We start from the raw sequence: 7316 nt of genomic DNA, 5'->3' as shown, positions 1-7316 counted from the left end.
TTAGTCACCAGGCTGGGGGTTTGGTTTAGGCACAAAGGGGTGATATTAGGCAGCTGAACATGCTGCAGTCATTATATGTTTGGTGTTATTCCCGCCCTCCCATTATCAGACATGTTTTTTTTCTATGTGTGCCTAGATATGACCATGTCTGAATAAAACATTTCCCAGCCAGGAATCACTGATGTTTTCCTTTATTACACAGTATATTATACACGTTGCAGGTCTGTGTGCCCTGGTGCTGTATTGCACACATGTGGGGGAGAGGAGGCAGACATAACACTGCGCACCGCGCACGTCACATCACCGCTCGCTGACAACTCCGGAGCGCACAGACCACCGAAACCGCGGACAGGGGGCGGGGCCTTAGTGTGCGCGCGACCCTGAGTTTGCGTGGGCGGGGAATGAGAGTGTCTGGCCGTGGAGGAGGAATCGTGTGCGTGGGCGCGCGGCCGTATCGGTGAGGGAGAAGAGGAATCCCTGTGTAGCTGCTGGGGACAGTGCAGAGGTGAGGAGGGGTAGGGGGGTCATGGATACTGGGTGCTGTATGAGGGCAAGTGGGGATACGCAGCTCCAGGCTTGTTTAGGAGTGGGTGCTGAGGGGTTCGGTGGGACTGGCTACGTGTAAGTGGGGCCCCTCCATTCATTGGTGTGTGGGATTCCTCCTGAGTGCTGCTTATGTATCGCCCTGCAGTGTATAGTATGTGTGGGGAGCCCGGCTACATCTGTACCAAAGCCTGCTCCACTCAGGGCTCCCTGCCATCACTTCTCACCCAGCCACCACCAGTGTGTGCTCACCCATCACAACCAGGAGGGGGCGCCTACACAGAACTGGGCATCTGAGGGTACACTCCTGGGGGGGGATACCTATACAAAAGAGGGGGATCCCATGTACTCTACTGGGGGGGAATAACTATACAAAAGAGGGGGATCCCATGTACTCTACTGGGGGGGGAATAACTATACAAAAGAGAGGATCCCATGTACATTATCAGGGGGATAACTATACAAAAGAGGGGAATCCCCAGTACACTACTGGGGGAAGAACTATATAAAAGAGGGGGATCACCTGCACAAAAGTTGTGGACTAGCAATACACCTTAGAAAGATGATCTGTGCAGAATTTGGGTGCTGACTGTAGGGAATAGGAGAATGAACTTTAGTCGGACTGACTATGGAATTGGGGAATAGAAGAGGCATGCAGAGTTCACAGAACAGATGACTTTCTATACAGAGGGGGTGGAGTGTACATTGAATGGGAAGAACTTATTTCCCCTATTCCCTCTTACTGAACCATGTACTTTGTGTGTTTGCAGGTACTGGCACCATGCACATACCCGTACCTCTAAAGAGAAGCCGTGCATGATAAAGAACAGGTTGTCAGTGACCCATCGAAAGGTCAGTCCATCATCTTCTTCCTGTTTCATTCCTCTAAACTTTTTCTGCCTGGCAGATGTTGCTGAATTGTACTTGCATGTTAGTAACTATTTCAGATCGGCACTATAGTCATTCTGGTTTGCATATTATCTCTTGTTCTTGCTCAGAATTAGCCATTGCTAAGTTTTGTTATTACCACTTTTCATTTACTTTTCTTTGAAGAAAATTGAGAAATCTTCAGAAATTGAATACTGAGTTTTATATATATATATATATATATATATATATATATTATGAAACCGTATTTTTTGTGTGTGTTAAGGTATCTGTAGTAGCCTAAAGCTGACCTATTATGACTTTTTTAACATTAAATAAAGATGTGGATAACCCTTTTATTTATTGAAGAAAAATGTCTTTTTATATATTTTTCTATTGTTTATTAAAGCATACCTAAACTCAGAATTTTTAATTTACATAAAAGGGTAGAAAACCCTTGCATGCGCAGAAGAAGCCTTTTTGGTAAAAAGGAAAAAAATTGCCGATCTCATGCACGCGCAATGAGATCTGCAATTCTTTTTCCTACCTACGTCACCTGATCGCACGCCTGGTTTGGGTGATGTACTTAGAAGAACCAGGAAAAAGAGGAGAGGATAGCAGTGCCCCGAGCGCCAGGACGATGCAGGACCTGATGGAAGAGACCTCCAGACCGATGGACAGGCCTGTGAGATTAAAGATAGGTGAACTTTTTTGGTTTTGGGGGACTTTTGAGTGTAGTTCCTCTTTAGGAAGGTAAGGAAACCCAGCACCTCCTGTGATATCTACGTCCCTCCGGTATCCCAGGAGGTTTCAGACTGCCCCTTCTTTCCCTGAAATGTAAAAATGTAAAAAAAAAAAAGTGCCAATCTCAAGTATGTGCAATGCTATCGGTGATTTTTTTACATTTTCATGAGCCCGCACAGTTTTGGCCCCTGTATAGGATGAACCAGGAAGAAGGCGGTGCTGCTGGTTTCTCTGTACCAGGAAGAAGAAGAAATCTGTTGCGCTGCAGGACAGAAAGGAATATGATTGTGGAGGGATCGAGGGCTCTGCACAAGTAAATGTGAATGCCCCCCCACACACACAAATGCAAGTTAGGCTTTGTTATCGCTTTAGCAATCTGATTTGGAGATGCTGTTCCTGAGGTTGTACAGAAGTTCAGTTTTTCCCAAATGGGACTGTCAGCGCTGGACCAAGAAGGGAGTCAGGGACAGCAGTGGCCTGGGGAGATGGTAAGGAGGGCTTTATCTTTATTACTACTAAAGAAAGAAGAATGCAAAAATAGGGAGAAAAATGTATTTGTGCCCCCCCCCCCAAAGCTGCTTTTAACCTAAAGTAGACATTCAGATTCTTTTGTGGGTAGAAAAGGTGTAGTACCTAAAACTAGGTCATGGGAAATGATACATGCTGTATATAAGAGAAAAAAAAAAAGAGTTCTCCTTCTTGCTGTGAGTGCTGCCTACCTGCAGGCCTTGTGCGTGACAAGCTTCACTTTGTATTGGTGGTATATTAAAAGGAGTGCTATATTATAGCTTTCCATATATTTCTATGTACTTGTACTACCTCACATGCTGACAAGATTTATAAAAGCTGTTACACAGTGTTGCTGTGAGCAGTACATTTTTGTTCCTGCGGTTTCAATGTTTACATTCAATTTTATAATATCATTGTGCAGCCCTACAGGTGAAGGATTGCTATGTGCCACCTTGTTCAGCGCTGGTACTTCTTCTGAGCTTGACACAATAGCTTGATTTTCAGATGTCTAAGAAACGCTGCTTTGTAAACTTCCCAAGCTAAACTTCGTCTCTAAATGTGCTTAACACAGCCATAGATTACCTTTCATTGTTCTTTGCTACAGCACTTGTTTTTAATGCTGTTAAGTAAACCCCTGAGCTGGGAGATGGCGTAAGGTGAGGCATTTGACTGGGCAGCAATTGCCAGACTCCAGCTTTTATAGTGCTTATAGCAAACCCCCTTTTTTTAGTTTCAGAGTAAGACAGGATTACCACCCCTTTGAAGTTATTGATGTTTGTGTCTCCACTGAGTAAATTGCCCTTATTCATCCTGGTAACAATTGTTGCCTGGACAGAAAGTCATGTTAAATCCCAAACATGGTAAAGTTGTTCCTAGAACAGAAGGTGAAAGGAAATCTTTTATACAAAGCATGTTTTGTTGACACCTGCTTAAGTGGAGGTTTCTTCTTGACTTGCAGAGATTTTTGCTTACTTCTGTCCTCAAATCAGGAAATGAAGGGAAGTCTCCCTAGCAAAATACAGACTGCATAACAAAAAATAAATAAAAGCTGATGGCTTGTCACCCTCTCCTGACAGAGTAAAGCTGAATGGGAGGGCCTTATTCTGCCTTAAATCGGGTAAATACAGTCCAGGATAAAAACAAAATGTGCTTAATGTCTTACAGTTTGTTTTCTCTCTATAGTAGCCACAGTCTGAGTTCAAAATCTCAAACAGTTTTTGAGAACGGGACACTTGTTGTTCTTATAGAAACAGTGAGATCTCTGCAGAGCTCCCAACATTCCAAAGGTCTGGGAGAAGCTTGAGTATTGATTAAAAATACAGGAATGACTTGGTTGTGTTGGAAATCTGATCATTACAGGAAACAAGGCTACCACTCTGCATCTGCTGGCAGAACACAGGCCTTTCTCTTTGGCTACGTTAGATAAAAAAATAGACTACAAGACATTGGTCACCGTTTGTTTGCATTCAGGATGTAATTAGCCAACTTAAACTAAGACTTCAGTTGGGCTTTAAAACATGATTCCAGGCAAGTGAAATGCGTTTGCCCAAAAAACATTGCAGCTATTGTAAAGTTAAAAAGTCTCCACAGTTCACTTTATATGAAATCAGCCACCAGGTATTTGGAACAGCAGTGCAGTCTTGCATGTCAGTAATAACTGTTTGTGCTGCTTCTGGAAGTACTAGCAATGGCTCAGTCTTGTTTATCTTTTTGTGGCTTAGTTCTGATAACAAACTCTAAAGCTACGTACACACTTCCAATTATTATCGTTGGAAAACGAACGACGAACGATCCTGCACGATATCTACGAACGATCGTATAGCACCGATCCTGCACATAGAGATAACGACACGATCGTTCGTAGATATTGTACACACAATAGATACGATCGTTTGAGCGATAGAGGAACTATGTACACGACAGGAATGTGAACGAACGTTCGTTCATTATGCATGCTCTGAACATGGACGATCAACGAACGACCGTACACACGAACGATGTTCAACGATCGTCGTCCAATCCGATCCGCCGGTCCAGTCGTTCGTTTCCAACGAGTTTCCTCGTTTGTCAGCGTCGTTGGTTACTTTTTTACGAACAATTTTTTGCCCAATCGATCGTTCATCGTTCGATTGGAACAATAAAAATTGGAAGTGTGTACGCACCTTAAGAAGTTGCCTTATAACAATAGCTCTCACAGTAACATAACAGAAAAGTAAAGGTTTTGTTAGTTCACAGTTTTAGCCTCCTGCATTTTAGAAACAGCCTGAAACTGTGTTAAGAGGAAGGAAAATATGTGAAAATCAGGACACAGCAATCCCAGAACCTCTTGCTTTCCTATTCCAAGTGACACCAGTGACCAAATGGGCAGTGTTTGGAAATCTTCTGAATGAGGACATAGAGAGCAGTAATAACCTAACAAAGGTTCCAACACTTACCTACTTTACCCAAAACCATCTGCATCCAGATTCCAAATAGCCTCTGGTGGTTGTATGGATTAGTCTGTTAGAAAGCAATCGTTCATAAGAGATACATGGATGCTGCCAGTTCTCTTCTCTTCTAAGACTTTTAGTTCCTATGGTGAGTGACTATCCTGGAATAAGTGTGCAGATCAGAGCTGCTGATTTACCTGTTCTGCATAGTTGCTAAGGTATGTTAGTGACATAGAAATGATTTAAGGCAATGGTTTTACAACAACTGGGCTATTTCAGAGGAAGGTAGACAATGGCAGTTCCTGTTTTTCTCTTGACAAGTTGACTAAAATATGTGGTTTTTTTTTCCTGCCTCACTTCTTGATCGGCCAACAATCATACATCCAAATAACACTGTCAAAAATCTGCCATTCTGTATGTGAGCTACAAAATAAACTATAAGTTCGTATATTTTGGAATATCTCCTGGGTGGGTGTCGGTTGGAAAGGGGCAGTGCCGGGGTACATAACTCAACCTACCATTTGCATGATATGGGCTGAACGAGTGTGTGGACACCTTTTGTTGGAACCCTATCCACTGGTTTTCACCTGCCTTTTCACTAGGTTTTACAGCAGCATCACATAATTCTGATCTTTGGATCTATATTCTGTGACCCCCCTGTCTCAACTTAATGCCTGCTGGAAGTGCCAGTCAGCGTGTAGAAGGAAAGACAGAACTTTCAACGTGCGAGAAAGCGGTCTGTCGGCTCTGCTTGAAGATCTGTACTGTGTATCCAATTGTGAATCTGTGCAAGCAGAGCCGATATGCTTTCTTCTCTTCATTACTGACAAATGTCTCCTGCTTTTATGTGGAGCTTACCACCTTCCATGACCATGCTGCAAGGGAAATCAGAAAACTACATGATTTAAAAAGATGAGTGGAAGTTTAAACCGGTGGGGCTAATGGAAAAGGAGATTATTGGATAGCTAGCCATGGAGGCTTTGGATAAGAAAGTTTCAGAAACTTGACCATGGCAAGCTTGTATTACAACTTAACCTAAGCCCAATTTATCTTTTGTTAACTTGAGTTCCCCAAACGGATGTAGAATAGTACAACATCTTCACATTTTCTACTAAGTATGCTATTGTACTTGTGGAAGGGGGTACTAAAGATTCATGGCCTAAATCAGTCACAAAAATGTTCAGTCAGATGTTTTACAAACATCATGCACAGGACATTCACCTGCTGACAACAAAATAACCTTTGCCCCACACTCCTAGCTTTCTATTACCGAGCATTGGTGCACTGTGTATTCCCTCTGGTTTATATTCCATTCCAGTTCAGGTCTATATGGTCAGGCCACCACAAGGCCAAGGAGGAGGGTCACAGGACTTGGAAGAAGAACAAAGAGAAATGGCAGCTTCAGATGAATGTGCAATGAGATGCTGGAACTGTCACCACTAGGGAAATGACTGAATGACAAGAACCCACCACAAGCTTGCAGAAATTAGTTCCTCTTTAAAGAACCTGTAAATATAGAAATGTGGAAGCAGCATTTGTTTATTTGCAATTAAAAAAAAACTGGTATTGTCACACTGGTCCTTGTTTTAATACCTAGAAAAGTACCTAGAGTACTACTACACAGGCTGCAAGTTTGTTTCTGGTTACTGACTTATAGTACTATAAAGCTGAATTCCCTGTGCCTGTTACTAAGCCTTTACCTTTAAACCAAATGTCTGATGATTTCATAGTAAACTGGGTTTTTGAATATACAGCAGTCTTCAGGAAGCCATACCTGTAGTGTTTGCTCTATAACGAACAAATAAAAAAAAGTCTTGTTTTAGTATTCCCACTCCTGTATCTTTATTAATTGGATACTTCCGGTTTGGGTCTATTCAATCTCTTGCTGGAATTTATACAACACAATACCCTGACTTTAAGGCTTCTAAAATTCTTCTAAAATAAAAATTAAAACCCTGCAGGTACACAATACATACCCTGTTTCCCCGATTATAAGGCACTCTCTTATATTTTTTGAAATGCCATAATATGCCCTGGGTCTTATTTTCAGGGGATGTCTTATTTTTCAATGAAGACGACTACAGTACACATTTATTGTTGAAAGTCACTCATGATCACTCATGTTCTATTGATTGTCCCCTTCTGATCACTCATGTTCTATTGATTGTCCCCTTCTGATCACTCATGTGCCGTTCATATTCCCCTTCTGATCACTCATGTGCC

General features: G+C 42.2%; 1 protein-coding gene across 1 annotated transcript in view; it reads left to right on the top strand.

Annotated features, from left to right (window-relative positions):
• The first annotated feature begins 354 nt into the window (after nucleotides 1-354).
• Nucleotides 355-7316, top strand: part of TPST2 (tyrosylprotein sulfotransferase 2) — a 27447-nt gene continuing 20485 nt past the window's right edge. The window contains exons 1-2 of the mRNA XM_072415435.1: nucleotides 355-505; nucleotides 1314-1395. The gene's annotated coding sequence lies outside the window, so the exon portion shown is untranslated. The remainder of the gene's footprint in view (nucleotides 506-1313; nucleotides 1396-7316) is intronic.

This window comes from Pyxicephalus adspersus, chromosome 6, assembly GCF_032062135.1.
Source record: "Pyxicephalus adspersus chromosome 6, UCB_Pads_2.0, whole genome shotgun sequence".
NCBI lineage: Eukaryota > Metazoa > Chordata > Amphibia > Anura > Pyxicephalidae > Pyxicephalus > Pyxicephalus adspersus.
The sequence above is the reverse complement of the archived record's forward strand: the minus strand, read 5'-3'. Positions and strand labels throughout refer to the sequence as shown.